The following is a 15,589-nucleotide window of genomic DNA, read 5'->3' as shown; positions in this document are numbered from 1 at the left end:
GTTGCAGTAGCTCCAAAATGACTGAGAAATCATTTCAGTACTCTAAATGTAAAAGTTATCCCGGTAGCACTGAGTGGACTGATATTAGATGAGTGATCGTTGTAGTACAAATTCAGTTTCCCATAGCAGAGAGATACCAGCTAAATGTGAGACGAGCAATTAAACTGTTCACGGTAGCATTGCATTACTCTTAATATGTGCAGCGTGCAAAGAAGCAATAAGATGGTTTTGTATTACCCTAAAATTAGCAGTATACGTCATAAAGGTCAGTAGGTAACCTGGATTTAGACATAGCAAACTCTACAATCTAATTTAGCAAAAATTAGAACGGATAACAGATAACGGAGACAGTATATAAAAGTCGAGTTTAAGTGGAAATACACAAAATATCTAGCTTACCTTTACATTGTTCAATAGAGCGTTACAAAGTAATACCAAAGCAGAATGTCGGAATATCAGATGAGATGATTGCTGTAATCATGAAATATCAGCAACGACGTGACTAGGTTTCTATCGTTTTTCAGGATCCTTACGTGTCTTTAAGGATGAATAAGTATAATAACTGGCAAAGTATGGCAATGGCAAGATGGTTTTGTATTATCCTAAAATTAGCAGTATACGTAATAAAGGTAACCTAGATTTAGACATAGCAAACTCTATAATCTAATTTAGCAAAATTAGAAAGGATAATATTGAGACAGTATATATTGGTCGAGTTTAAGTGGAAATACACAAAATATCTAGCTTACCTTTACATTGTTCAAAGAGCGTTGCAAAGTAATACCAAGGCAGAATGTCGGAATAGCAATTAGATGAGATGATCATGAAATATCAGCAACGACCAGGTTTCTATCGGATGAGTAAGTATAATAACTGGCAAAGTATGACATGGCAAAGAGACAAATTGCATTACAGATGTGAGATGGACATGAAATGTCAATCCCCATTGGTTACTTACATGTAAACGCGGCTACATACAGCAAAGTGTTACGCACGAAGACGGCTTACACTGACTGTTTTCCGTTTCCACTGGTTATCGGCATAATGTATCAGTAACCATGAACATTAATAGTGATAGACAGCTTTCATTAGGATGTATGCATGATGTGAATGTAGTTGCATTATGTGTTATTAATGTAATCAACCTGTATTGCTAAGCTTCTCAATCAAGTAAACCGTCCAACTGCTTTTCTCACATTTTGCTGCTGTTAAAAAATGTGTTGCAAGTGTTATGTGTTACAAATGGTTATCAGTGTGACAGTTAATGTGGAGAAGAAGTAATACACAAAATAGAGTCAGAAAGAGAATCCTATTGCATAGAGGTAGCGAGAGATGGTTGCATTACTCCTAATGTGCAGTGTGTAAAAGGTTTTAAAAAGATGGTTTTGTGTGACTTTTGCTTTAACGTAAAATTATCTGTAGACATTATAACTTGTTACAATGATTTAGAGATAGTAATCTCTATAAAATAATAATAATAAGTATAGCAAAACAAATTAGGAAAATTTTGAGGCAGTATGTATAGGTCGAGATATAGTGACTACACAAAAGGGATCAAGGGATAGTTGCAAAGTCAAGGGATAAATGCAAAGGTACATTATTTAAGAGTAAATTGACGTAGCTTGCAAATTCCAAAGTGTAAATCGTTCCATTAATTTTGTTGCGCACGAAGACGGCTTACGCTGACTGTTTTCCGTTTCCACTGGAAAGAGAATCCTATTGCATACAGGTAGCGAGAGATGGTTGCATTACTCTTAATGTGTAAAGGTTTTAAAAAGATGGTTTTGTGTGAATTTTGCTTTAACGTAAAATTAGCTGTAGACATTATAACTATGGTTAGGTTTACAATGATTTAGAGTTAGTAATCTCTATAATATAATAATAATAAGTATAGCAAAACAAATTAGGAAAATATTGAGGCAGTATATATAGGTCGAGATAAAGTGAATACACAAAAGGGATCAAGGGATAGTTGCAAAGTAATATCCTCATTAAGGCAGAATGTCGGAATAGCAATGAGATTCGATGGTTGCAACATAAAACGAAATATGAGAACGGCTAAAATACAGAACAACAGTACATAATTTAAGAGTACAGTAGAATATAGTATAAATTATTTAAGATTAAATAGACTTAGAATGAAAAAAATCTAAGTTTAAATCGTTGAGTAAATCGTTGAGTAAATCGTAAATTTATCAGCTAAATTAACGCTGAGATTATTATTAATTTCACAGTTCCATTACGCGGTCCTTTTCCATAATTGTCATAATTTAATATCAGTAATTGCTATCAGTAAATATTAAAATTGTAAGACGGTTCACGGTTATGTGGAATTGATATGGATTTAAAAGCGGTACATTAATTTTCTGAAGCATATGGCAGAAAGACGGCTTACACTGCTTTTCTCACATTTTGCTGCGGTAAAAAGAAATGTTTTGTCACTGTGTTTTAACTGCGACAGTTAAGGTGGAGAAAAAGAAGTAATACAGAAAATAGAGTCAAACAGTGGAAACGTTTATTTGTCATGAGAGCTGATACTGGTTGAGCAATAAAACTGTTTTATTAAGATTTAAGACTAGTTTTATTCTCTACATATAGGCTTTTCAGAGAGTTGTAGGCGACCAATAGGACATTTAAATGGCTTAATATTGTAGGGAGGAAGTATCGCTGTTTTAAGGTAAGAGATTGAAAGCTTAGCTTGAAAATGGCCGAGAAATAGTTAGTCTAAATATAAAGGATATGCCGGTACCAATGAGAAAGCTTATATTAGACTATTATTATTATTATTATTAAGATCATAGTGCAGAGAGATACTCAGTTAATGTCAGAGATACTCGGTTAATGTCAGAAAAGCAATAAAACTGTTTATATCGCTAGCGAGCGATAGTTACATTACTCTTAGTATGTGCAGCATGTCTGGTAGCAAATGGATGGTTTTGTGAACATTTTGCATTACCGTACAATTAGCGGTAGAACTCATCGAAGTGAATAGATGTAAACGGATTTTGAGATAGTACTCTCTATTTCTAATAAGAAATAAAGAAAAATAAGTCAGGATGGTGTGTCAGGACTGTCACATACTCAATGTGACAGTTGATGTGGAGAATTACAAATATGCAAAATAGAGCAAAAGAGTACATGGTTTATTTATATGTATGATAGTTTTATTGCATGCTTGATGTGGATGATTAAAATCGTGTAGTGATCTATATTTAGCATAAGAATGAAAAGGCATAACATGGCAATGAGACAAACTCCATTAGAGATGTGAGCTAGATGAAATGATGAAATGTCTCTGTATAGCCCAGATTGTCTTCTGTTATCACTTAGCCTACCCTCTAAATTCACTAGCTTCTCTATATACACCAGCATGTTTACACTAGCCGATCTTCTGCATACAATAGCCTGTCTTCGATATACTCTAGCCTATGTTCTGAATACACTAGCCCGTCTTCTGTCTTCTGTATGCCCTAGCCTGTCTTCTGTATACCTTAGTCTCTCTGTATAAACTAGCATCTCTGTATACCCCAAACTGTCTTCTGTAAAAACGTGTCTCTCTTTATAGCCTGTCTAGCCTTTCTTCTGTACACACTAGCTTCTCTGTATACACTAACCAGGCTTCTATATACAATAGCTTCACTCTATGCACTAGCCTCTCTGTATAATCTAGCCTCTCTATATACCCTAGATAGTGTTCTGCTACACTAGCCTCTCCGTAGAAGCCAGCCTTTATTTTGTATTCACTAGCCTTTCTTCTGTATGCTGTAGTCTTCTATATATACTAGCTTCTCTGTACACCCTTGCATCTCTGTAATACACTAAACCCTCTGTATACCACAGCCTGTCTTCTGTATACGCTAGACTGTAAAAACTAGCTAGAATACACCAGCCTGTCTTCTGTACCCACTAGAATCTCTGTATACACTACCCAGTCTTCTGTATACACTGTCAGCTTGGATGTATACCCAAGCCTGTCTTCTGTATACACTAGTCTCTCTATATGCACTTTCCAAACTGTATACACTCGACTCTCTCTATACACTAACCTCTCTATATACACTAACATCTTTGTATATATTAGCTTCTCTTTAAGCTAGCCTCTCTGTGTACCCCAGCCTCATTGTTTACTCTAGCATCTCTGTATACTCAAGCCTATCTGCATACACGAGTCTGTATTCTGTATTCACTAGCCTTTCTTCTGTATGCTGTAGTCTTCTATATATACCAGCTTCTCTGTACACCCTTGTATCTCTGTAAACACTGTGTAAACTAGCCAGTCTTATGTATACACTCGCCAACTGTATACACTAGACTCTCTGAATACACTAAACTCTCTGTATACCACAGCCTGTCTTCTGTATACACTAGACTGTAAAAACTAGCTAGTAAACACCAGCCTGTCTTCTGTACCCACTAGACTCTTTGTATACACTACCCAGTCTTCTGTATAGAATGTCAGCTTTGATGTATACCCAAGCCTGTCTTCTGTATACACTAGCTTCTCTATATGCACTGTCCTTTCTGTATACACTCGACTCTCTCTATACACTAACCTCTCTACATACACTAACATCTTTGTATATACTAGCCTCTCTTTAAACTAGCCTCTCTGTGTACCCCAGCCTCACTGTTTACTCTAGCATCTCTGTATACTCAAGCCTATCTACATACACGAGTCTGTATTCTGTATTCACTAGCCTTTCTTCTGTATTCTGTAGTCTTCTATATATTCCAGCTTCTCTGTACACCCTAGCACTGTAACAGTTCTAGGTTCCTGTATTACAGAAACAGAACACCAGCAATAAGGTGTATACTGTGCAGGAGGCACACAACACCCACTCTAACTTCTGCACTGCAGATGCATGTATTGCAGAAATTGAACACCAGTAATAAAGGGTAGCTTCAGGTGTGTACTGTGCAGGAGGCACATAACACCCACTGTAACAGTGCCAGGTTCCCAAGCAGTAAAGACACTGTCCCTGCCTATCGTCCTCTTTCCCTGACCACCGCAACACACTATACAAGGCCGCCGCGCTGGCATCCTTATACCGTGTGGGGTGTGTACTAAACCCCCCTGAGCTATAATTGGCCACAGGAATCCTGCCTGTGGTGAATTGTGGCTCTCCTCACAGAGGATGTTCTTATTATATAGAACCTATTATGCTCCTCGTAAACTTTTTCAGTTTGGCCGAACGGCCGGACGCAAGTTGCCCCCGGTGCGGGAACATGGGGGGAGACATGATGCACAGATTTTGGAGATGCCCGAAGTTGATCTGCTACTGGACAGAGGTGACAGGAACCATTGATCGGGTGTTTGAAACCTCCACCAGGATGGAGGCGAAGTATTGTCTCCTGGGATTAGTTGAAGGAGTTGGAAACCCGGGAAGTAGCCAGATGGCAGTTCTGAGATGCCTATTTCGGGCAAGGAAACTAATTGCCCAACCCTGCTTAGGCCTCCAATGTTGGCAATGACTTGTTTTTTTTCGCTTGTTTCCCAAGATTACCATGTTGGCGTTTGTCAAGATGGTTGAGAGTGCCCGAAGAGATCGCCTATGGCCCCATCACCTTGAAAGTGCCTGATCTTGTCTGATCTCGGAGGCTAAGCATTGTCGGGCCTGATTAGTAACTGGATGGGAGACCAACTGGGAATACCAGGTGCCGTAGGATTCTTTTTATGTTGTTGGCGTTGACATGGTTTTTTTTTTCGCTTGTTTCCCAAGGTGATCATCTTGGCATTTGTCAAGAGGGCTGAGAGAGCCCAAAGAAATCTCCTACGGCCACATCCCCCTGAAAGCGCCCGATCTCATCTGATCTCAGAGGCTAAGCAGGGTCCGGCCTGGATAGTACCTAATTAAAGGTGCCGTAGGAATCTTTTTATATTGTTGGCTTTGACCTGTTTTTCTTTCGCTTGTTTCCCAAGGTGACCATTTTAGCATCAGTCAAGAGTTTTGAGTATGTCCCAAAGCGTTCGCCTGAGGTCACATCACCCTGAAAGCGCCCGATCTCAGAGGCTAAGCAGGTTCTGGGTCAGATGGGAAACCGCCAGGGTCTATGTTGTTGGCGTTGACCTGTTTTTTTCACTTGTTTCCCAAGATAACCATCTTGGTATTTGTCAAGAGGGTTGAGAGTGTCTAAATAGAACACCTATGGCCACATCACCCTGAAAGCGCACAATCTCATCTGATCTCGGAGGCCTAGCAGTGTACGGCCTGGTTAATACCTGTATGGGAGACCATCTGTGAATACCAGATGCCGTAGGCTTCTTTTTATGTTGTTGGCTTTGAACTGTTTTTTTCGCTTGTTTCTCAAGGCGACCATCTTGGCATTTGTCAAGAGGGTTGGGCGTGTCTTGAAGAGAACGCTTACGGTCACATCACCCTGAAAGCACCCGATCTCGTCTGATTTCAGAGGCTTAGCAGCGTCAGGCCTGGTTAGTACCTGGATGGGAGACTGCCTGGGAAGACCAGGTGACATAGAAGGATCTGGCCTGGTTAGTGTCTTGATTGGGAGATCGCCTGGGAATACCGGATGCCGTAGGATTCTTTTTATGTTGTTGGCTTTGACCTGTTTTTTTTCCCTTGTTTCCCAAGGTGACCATCTTGGCATTTGTCAAGAGGGTTGAGAGTGCACAAAGAAATTGCCTACGGGCACAACACCCTGAAAGCACACAATCTCATCTGATCTCGGAGGCCTTAAAGTGTTCGGCCTGGTTAATACCTGTATGGGAGACCATCTGTGAATACGAGGTGCCGTAGGCTTCTTTTTATGTTGTTGGCGTTGACCTGTTTATTTTCGCTTGTTTCCCAGGGTGACCATCTCGGCGTTTAAAAAGAGGGTTGAGAGTGCCCAAAGAGATCACCTATGGCCCAATCACTCTGAAAGCACCCGATCTTGTCTGAACTCGGAGGCTAAGCAGACACCGACACGGGTTAGTACCAGGATGGGAGAACGTCTGGGAATAACAGGTGCCGTAGGCTTCTTTTTATGTTGTTGGCCTTGACCTGTTTTTCTTTTCACTTGTTTCCCAATGTGACCATCTTAGCATTTGTCAAGAGGGTTGAGAGTGCCCGAAGAGATCACCTACGGCCCCATCACCCTGAAAGCGCCCATTCTCAATTCCAGACAATTCCACCCCTTCGAGGAACTTTGCCTGGATGATGGTCCAATTCGTGGTTCCCTCTCTAGGTCCTACCAAATCCTGACAGACGCACAATCCTCCACGGATCCGCCCTTCCTAGCTAAATGGAAAAGGGACTTACAAACTACATTCTCCAAACCACAGAAGGAGAGAATACTCTTTTTCACCCATAAGTCGTCACTCTGCAGTAAATATCAGGAGATCTCATATAGGCTGATCACACGCTGGTATCGTACACCGGTGGTGTTGGCCAAAATATTCCTCGGTCAATCTGACCGCTGCTGACGCTGTGAGCAACAGGCTGGCACCATTCTCCACATTTTCTGGGAATGCCCTAAATTACAAACATTCTGGCAGCCTGTCCTTAGACTCATCCACAAGTTCACAGACATTTCCTTAGCCAATGATCCCGCAGCAGTTCTTCTTAATCTAACTCCTATGTCGAGAAAGCGTTATCATAAGTCCTTACTTAAACATCTCCTCAATGCCGCTAGGGTCTGCATCCCAAGTCAGTGGAAACAGCAATCTGCTCCAACGGTGACCCAGTGGTTCGCAAGGGTAAATGATATTGAACAAATGGAAGACCTGACTGCCACAATGAGGGATAAAACGGAGGAGCATGGGAACAGATGGTTCTACTGGACCCAGTTTCGCTTTTCGGATGAATACCTCCGCGAGACATAGTAATCTCATGGTGATCGTTGGAGATCGCTGTTCCAAACGTTGGACAGCTGATGAGCTGGTGAGCCGAGAGCGTCTCTTGCTCCCTGGGAGGGGACCCCACCCTATCCACTCTACCCACGACACCCCCCTTACCCCTTCTTTTCCCTTTCTGCCATTTCCTTCCCCAATCTTTTCTTTCCCCTTCTCCCTCCTTTCAGTTCTACTATTTCCCTTCTTAACTCAAAAAAGGGAAAAGAAAATGGTATGTTCCGACCCCATTTGACTACTACACAATACCTCCCCTATCTATGGATATCTAAACTCTTCGAGGGTAGCAGGGCTAGTATCAATAATATTTTAAGTGGTAGAGGATCCCAACAAGATGGAGCTTTAATCTCATCTTGATATGACCGCAAAGCTGCACACGTGCTATTCTCCTCAGGCTTCTTACCATTGGCTCTGATATCCATGCAATATGATCGTTTGTTTGTAACTATTTGTATCACACATTCTGTGAAGTTGCCTTTGCACTGTATGTCGCATACTACTAAATAAATAAAAAATTTAAAAAAAAAAGAGGCCTATGACACCTGGTATTCCCAGACGTTCTCCCATCCAGGTACTAACCATGCCCGACACTGTTTACCCTCCAAGATCAGACAAGATTGGGCGCTTTCAGGGTGATGTGGCCGTAAGTGATCTCTTTGGGCACTCTCAACCCTCTTGTTAAACGCCAAGATGGTCACCTTGGGAAACAAGCGAAAATAAACAGGTCAACGCCAACAACATAAAAAGAAGCCTACAGCACCTAGTATTCCCAGGTGGTCTCCAATCCAGGTACTAGCAAGGCCCAACCCTGTTTAGCTTCTGAGATCAGAGGAGATTGGGCGCTTTCAGGGTTATGTGCCCATAAGCAATCTCTTTGGGCATTCTCAACCCTCTTGACAAATGCCAAGATACTCACCTTGAGATACAAGCGAAAAAAAACAGGTCAATGTCAACAACATAAAAAGAAGAATATGGCACCTGGTATTCCAACGCCATCTCCCATCCAGGTACTAACTAGGCCCAACCCTTCTTAGCCTCAGAGAAGAGAAGAGATAGGGCTCTTTCAGGGTGATGCTGCTGTAAGCGATCTTTTTGGGCACTCTCAACCCTCTTGACAAATGCCAAGATGGTCACCTTGGGAATTTTTTATTTATTTAGTAGTATGCGACATACAGTGCAAAGGCAACTTCACAGAATGTGTGATACAAATAGTACAAACAAACGATCATATTGCATGGATATCAGAGCCAATCAAGATCGGGTGTTTCAGGGTGATGTGGCCGTAAGCGTTCTCTTCAAGACACGCCCAACCCTCTTGACAAACGCCAAGAGAAACAAGCGAAAAAAAAAAAGATCAAAGCCAACAACATAAAAAGAAGCCTATGACACCTGGTATTCCCAGACGTTCTCCCATCCTGGTACTAACCAGGCCCGACACTGCTTAGACTCCGAGATCAGACAAGATCGGGTGCTTTCAGGGTGTTGTGCCCGTAGGCAATTTCTTTGTGCACTCTCAACCCTCTTGACAAATGCTAAGATGGTCACCTTGGGAAACAAGGCAATAAAACAGGTCAAAGCCAACAATATAAAAAGATTCCTATGGCACCTGTAATTAGGTACTATCCAGGACAGACCCTGCTTAGCCTCTGAGATCAGACAAGATCAGGCACTTTCAAGGTGATGGGGCCATAGGCGATATCTTCGGGCACTCTCAACCATCTTGAGAAACGCCAACATGGTCATCTTGGGAAACAAGTGAAAAAAACCAAGTCATTGCCAACATTGGAGGCTAAGCAGGGTTGGGCAATCAGTTTCCTTGCCTGAAATAGGCATCTCAGAACTGCCATCTGGCTGCTTCCCGGGTTTCCAACTCCTTCAACTAATCCCAGGAGACAATACTTCGCCTTCATCCTGGTGGAGGTTCCAAACACCCGATCAATGGTTCCTGTCACCTCCGTCCAGTAGCGGATCAACTTCGGGCATCTCCAAAACATGTGCATCATGTCTCCCCCCATGTTCCCGCACCGGGGCAACTTGCGTCCGGCCATTCGGCCAAATTGAAAAAGTTTACGAGGAGCATAATAAGTTCTATATAATAAGAACAAATGTGACATCCTCTGAGAGAAGAGCCACAATTGACCACAGGATTCCTGTGGCCAATTATAGCTCAGGGGGGTTTAGTACACACCCCACACTATATAAGGTCGCCACTGCGGCGGCCTTGTATAGTGTGTTGCGGCGGTCAGGGAAAGAGGACGATAGGCAGGGACAGTGTCTTTACTGCTTGGGAACCTAGCACTTTTACAGTGTGTGTTATGTGCCTCCTGCACAGTACACACCTGAAGCTATCCTTTATTACTGGTGTTCAATTTTTGCAATACATGCATCTGCAGTGCAGAAGTTAGAGTGGGTGTTGTGTGCCTCCTGCACAGTATACACCTTATTGCTGGTGTTTTGTTTCTGTAATACAGGAACCTAGCACTGTTACAGTGCTAAGGTGTACAGAGAAGCTGGTATCTATAGAAGACTACAGCATACAGAAGAAAGGCTAGTGAATACAGAATACAGACTCGTGTATGTAGATAGGCTTGAGTATACAGAGATGCTAGAGTAAACAGTGAGGCTGGAGTACACAGAGAGGCTAGTTTAAAGAGAGGCTAGTATATACAAAGATGTTAGTGTATACAGAAAGGACAGTGCATACAGAGAAACTAGTGTACACAGAAGACAGGCTTGGGTATACATCAAAGCTGACAGTGTATACAGAAGAATTTGTAGTGTATACAGAGAGTCTAGTGGGTACAGAAGACAGGCTGGTGTATTCTAGCTAGTTTTTACAGTCTAGTGTATACAGAAGACAGGCTGTGGTATACAGAGGGTTTAGTGTATTCAGAGAGTCTAGTGTATACAGTCGGCGAGTGTATACATAAGACTGGCTAGTTTACAGTGTTTACAGAGATGCAAGGGTGTACAGAGAAGCTAGTATATATAGAAGACTACAGCATACAGAAGAAAGGCTAGTGAATACAGAATACCGACTCGTGTATGCAGATAGGCTTGAGTATACAGAGATGCTAGAGTAAACAGTGAGGCTGGGGTACACAGAGAGGCTACTTTAAAGAGAGGCTAGTATATTCAAAGATGTTAGTGAATATAGAGAGGTTAGTGTATAGAGAGAGTCGAGTATATACAGATAGGACAGTGCATATAGAGAGACTAGTGTATACCGAAGACAGGCTTGGGTATACCTCCAAGCTGACAGTGTATACAGAAGACTGGGTAGTGTATACAGAGAGTCTAGTAGGTACAGAAGACAGGTTGGTGTATTCTAGCTAGTTTTTACATTCTAATGTATACAGAAGACAGGCTGTGGTATACAGAGGGTTTAGTGTATTCAGAGAGTCTAGTGTATACAGTTGGCGAGTGTATACATAAGATTGGCTAGTTTACACAGTGTTTACAGAGATGCAAGGGTGTACAGAGAAGCTAGTATATATAGAAGACTACAGCATACAGAAGAAAGGCTAGTGAATACAGAATACAGACTCGTGTATGCAGATAGGCTTGAGTATACAGAGATGCTAGAGTAAACAGTGAGGCTAGGGTACACAGAGAGGCTACTTTAAAGAGAGGCTAGTATATTCAAAGATGTTAGTGTATATAGAGGGGTTAGTGTATAGAGAGAGTCGAGTATATACAGATAGGACAGTGCATTTAGAGAGACTAGTGTATACCGAAGACAGGCTTGGGTATACCTCCAAGCTGACAGTGTATACAGAAGACTGGGTAGTGTATACAGAGATTCTAGTGGGTACAGAAGACAGGCTGGTGTATTCTAGCTAGTTTTTACAGTCTAGCGTATACAGAAGACAGGCTGTGGTATACAGAGGGTTTAGTGTATTACAGAGATGCAAGGGTGTACAGAGAAGCTAGTATATATAGAAGACTACAGCATACAGAAGAAAGGCTAGTGAATACAAAATAAAGGCTGGCTTCTACGGAGAGGCTAGTGTAGCAGAACACTATCTAGGGTATATAGAGAGGCTAGATTATACAGAGAGGCTAGTGCATAGAGTGAAGCTATTGTATATAGAAGCCTGGTTAGTGTATACAGAGAAGCTAGTGTGTACAGAAGAAAGGCTAGACAGGCTATAAAGAGAGACAAGTGTTTACAGAAGACAGTTTGGGGTATACAGAGATGCTAGTTTATACAAAGAGACTAATGTATACAGAAGACAGAAGACGGGCTAGTGTATTCAGAACATAGGCTAGTGTATATCAAAGACAGACTATTGTATGCAGAAGAACGGCTAGTGTAAACATGCTGGTGTATATAGAGAGGCCAGTGAATTTAGAGGGTGGGCTAAGTGATAACAGAAGACAATCTGGGCTATACAAAAACATTTCATCCTTTCATCTAGCTCACATCTCTAATGGCGTTTGTCTCATTGCAATGTTATGCTTTTTTATTCTTATAGATATATAGATTACACTCACTACACGATTTTAATCATCCACATCAAGCATGCAAAAAAAATAAACCATGTACTCTTTTGCTCTATTTTGCATATTTGTAATTCTCCACATCAACTGTCACATTGAGTATGTGACAGTCCTGACACACCATCCTGACTTATTTTGTTTTATTTCTTATTAGAAATAGAGTGTACTATCTCAAAATCCGGTTAAATATATTCACTTCGATGAGTTCTACCGCTAATTGTACGGTAATGCAAAATGTTCACAAAACCATCCATTTGCTACCAGGCATGCTGCACATATCGCTCGCTAACGATGTAAACAGTTTTATTGCTTTTCTGACATTAACCGAGTATCTCTGACATTAACTGAGTATCTCTCTGCACTATGATCTTAATAATAATCATATAATCATAATCAAATTGTGTAATGCAAAGATCAACTAGTCTAATATAAGCTTTCTCATTCGTACCGGCATATCCTTTAAATGTAGACTAACGCTGCTATTTCTCGGCCATTTTCAAGCTAAGCTTTCAATCTGTTACCGATTTACAACGATCCTTCCTCCCTGCAATATTAAGCCATTTAAATGTCCTATTGGTCGCCTATATTATACAACTCACTGAAAAGCATATATGTAGAGAAAAAAAAAACTAGTTTACATCTTAATAAAACAGTCTTATTGCTCAACCAGTATCAGCTGTCATGACATAAGCAAATGAACGTTTCCACTTTTTGACTCTATTTTCTGTATTAGTTCTTTTTCTCCACCTTAACTGTCATAGTTAAAACACAGTGACAAAACATTTCTTTTTACCGCAGCAAAATGTGAGAAAAGCAGTGTAAACCGTCTTTCTGCCATATGCTTCAGAGAATTAATGTACCGCTTTTAAATCCATATCAATTCCACATAATCGTGAACCGTCTTACAATTTTAACATTTACTGATAGCAATTACTGGTATTCCATTATGACTATATCATTGGAAAAGGGCCGCGTAATGGAACTGTGAAATTAATCATAATCTCAAAGTTAACTAAGCTGATAAATGTACGATTTACTCACGATTTACTCAACGATTTTTTCAAGCTAAGTCTATTTAATCTTAAGTAATTTATACTATAGTATACTGTATTCTTAAATTATGTACTGTTGTTCTGTATTTTAGCCATGCTCATATTTCATTTTATGTTACAACCATCGAATCTCATTGCTATTCCGACTTTCTGCCTTAATGAGCATATTACTTTGCAACTCTCCCTTGATCTCTTTTGTTTATTCACTTTATCTCGACCTATATATACTGCCTGAATATTTTCCTAATTTGTTTTGCTATACTTATTATTATATTATACAGATAACTATCTCTAAATCATTGTAAACCTAACCATAGTTATAATGTCTACAGCTAGTTTTACGTTAAAGCAAAATTCACACAAAACCAGGCTAATGTATACACATTAAGAGTAATGCCACCATCTCTTGCTAGGATTCTCTTTCCAGTGGAAACGGAAAACTGTCAGTGTAAGCCGTCTTCGTGCGTAACAAAATTAATGGAACGATTTACACGTTGGAATTTTCAAGCTACGTCAATTTACTCTTAAATAATGTATACCCTTTAGCTGCTTAGCTCACACTTTGCTGTATTATTCGCGTTAAATATATTAATGGTTACATGTAAATAACAATGGGTATTTCATGTCTATCTCACATCTCTAATGCAATTTGTCTCTTTGCCATGTCATACTTTGCCAGTTATTATACTTTCTCATCCTTAAAGACACGTCGTTGCTGATATTTCATGATTACAGCAATCATCTCATCTAATTGCTATTCCGACATTCTGCCTTGGTATTACTTTGCAACGCTCTAAAGAACAATGTAAAGGTAAGCTAGATATTTTGTGTATTTCCACTTAAACTCGACTTGTATATACTGTCTCAATATTATCCGTTCTAATTTTGCTAAATTAGATTGTAGAGTTTGCTATGTCTAAATCCAGGTTACCTACTCACTTTTATTACGTATACTGCAAATTTTAGGATAATACAAAACCATCTTATTGCTTCTTTACACGCTGCACATATTAAGAGTAATGCAATGCTACCGTGAACAGTTTAATTGCTCTTCTCACATTTAGCTAGTCTCTCTCTGCTATAGAAAACTGAATCTGTACTACAACGATCACTCATCTAATATCAGTTCACTCAGTGCTACCGGGATAACTTTTACATTTAGAGTAATGAAATTATTTCTCAGTCATTTTGAAGTTAACGCTTTTCTACTGCAATACTTAATCTCTGCTATTGCAGAATATTTAGCTGCTTAGCTCACACTTTGCTGTACGTAGTCCTGTTAACCTGTAATACCTGTAAGTAACCAATGGGGATTGACATTTCATCTCTAATTCATATTCAGATTTATAATGCAGTTTGTCTTTTTGCCATGTTATCCTCTGCCAGTTATTATCCTTTCTCATCATTATGCTATATTTGGGCTGATTGATAAAAACCTACACACGTCGTTGCTGTTATTTAGTGTATTTCCACTTAAACCCGACCTGTATATACTGTCTCAATATTAATTTGAGTTATTTTGCTATATTTATTATTAGAATAAACAGATTACTATCTCTAAATCCTGGTAAACCAACTCACACAAAACCATCATATTTCTACCTTACACGCAGCACATATTAAGATATTAACATTTAGCCGGTTTCTCTCTGCAATAGTAAAACGAAATGTGTAGATCACGCATCTAATATCGTCTTCTCAGTGCTACCGGAACAACTTTAAATTTAGAGTAATGCAATGATTTCTCAGTTTTAGAAGCTATTGCAACTAACGCTTTGGATCTCTTTCCTGTTAAATTACGCTCTGCAATATTAAGCCATGTAAATTGTCCTATTGGTCTGGTACCAATGCTATGTATAATAATACACATCTTTCAAAAGCAATATCGTCTCACTGCAACGCTTACACTCTGCATAATAAATATGAATAATACGAATCATGCTAATATTAAAGTCGTCTAAAACTCAGCCATAAGTAGAGAATAAAACTATCTTACATCAAAATAAACCATGTACTGCCAAACCAATAACGGTCAATTACTTAACGTCTATCAGTCAATGACTTAACAAAATAAATTTAGCACTCTTTTGCTCTATTTTGTATAGTTGTAGTTCTCCACATTAACTGTCACATTGATATCACCACTGACAACACACCACTTTTTAACAGCACCAAAATATGAAAA

General features: G+C 39.9%; 3 pseudogenes; 1 reads left to right on the top strand and 2 right to left on the bottom strand.

Moving 5' to 3' along the window:
* Positions 1-5,548: 5,548 nt before the first annotated feature.
* LOC143989139 (5S ribosomal RNA) lies at positions 5,549-5,667 on the top strand (annotated as a pseudogene).
* Positions 5,668-8,597: 2,930 nt separating this feature from the next.
* On the bottom strand, positions 8,598-8,716 carry LOC143989250 (5S ribosomal RNA; annotated as a pseudogene).
* Positions 8,717-9,226: 510 nt separating this feature from the next.
* Positions 9,227-9,345, bottom strand: LOC143989069 (5S ribosomal RNA; annotated as a pseudogene).
* Positions 9,346-15,589: the final 6,244 nt, after the last annotated feature.

The sequence above is a fragment of the Lithobates pipiens genome, unplaced genomic scaffold (genome assembly GCF_037356315.1).
Source record: "Lithobates pipiens isolate NorthernLeopardFrog02 unplaced genomic scaffold, aLitPip1_a1.2 Scaffold_1, whole genome shotgun sequence".
In the NCBI taxonomy this organism is placed as follows: domain Eukaryota; kingdom Metazoa; phylum Chordata; class Amphibia; order Anura; family Ranidae; genus Lithobates; species Lithobates pipiens.
The sequence above is the reverse complement of the archived record's forward strand: the minus strand, read 5'-3'. Positions and strand labels throughout refer to the sequence as shown.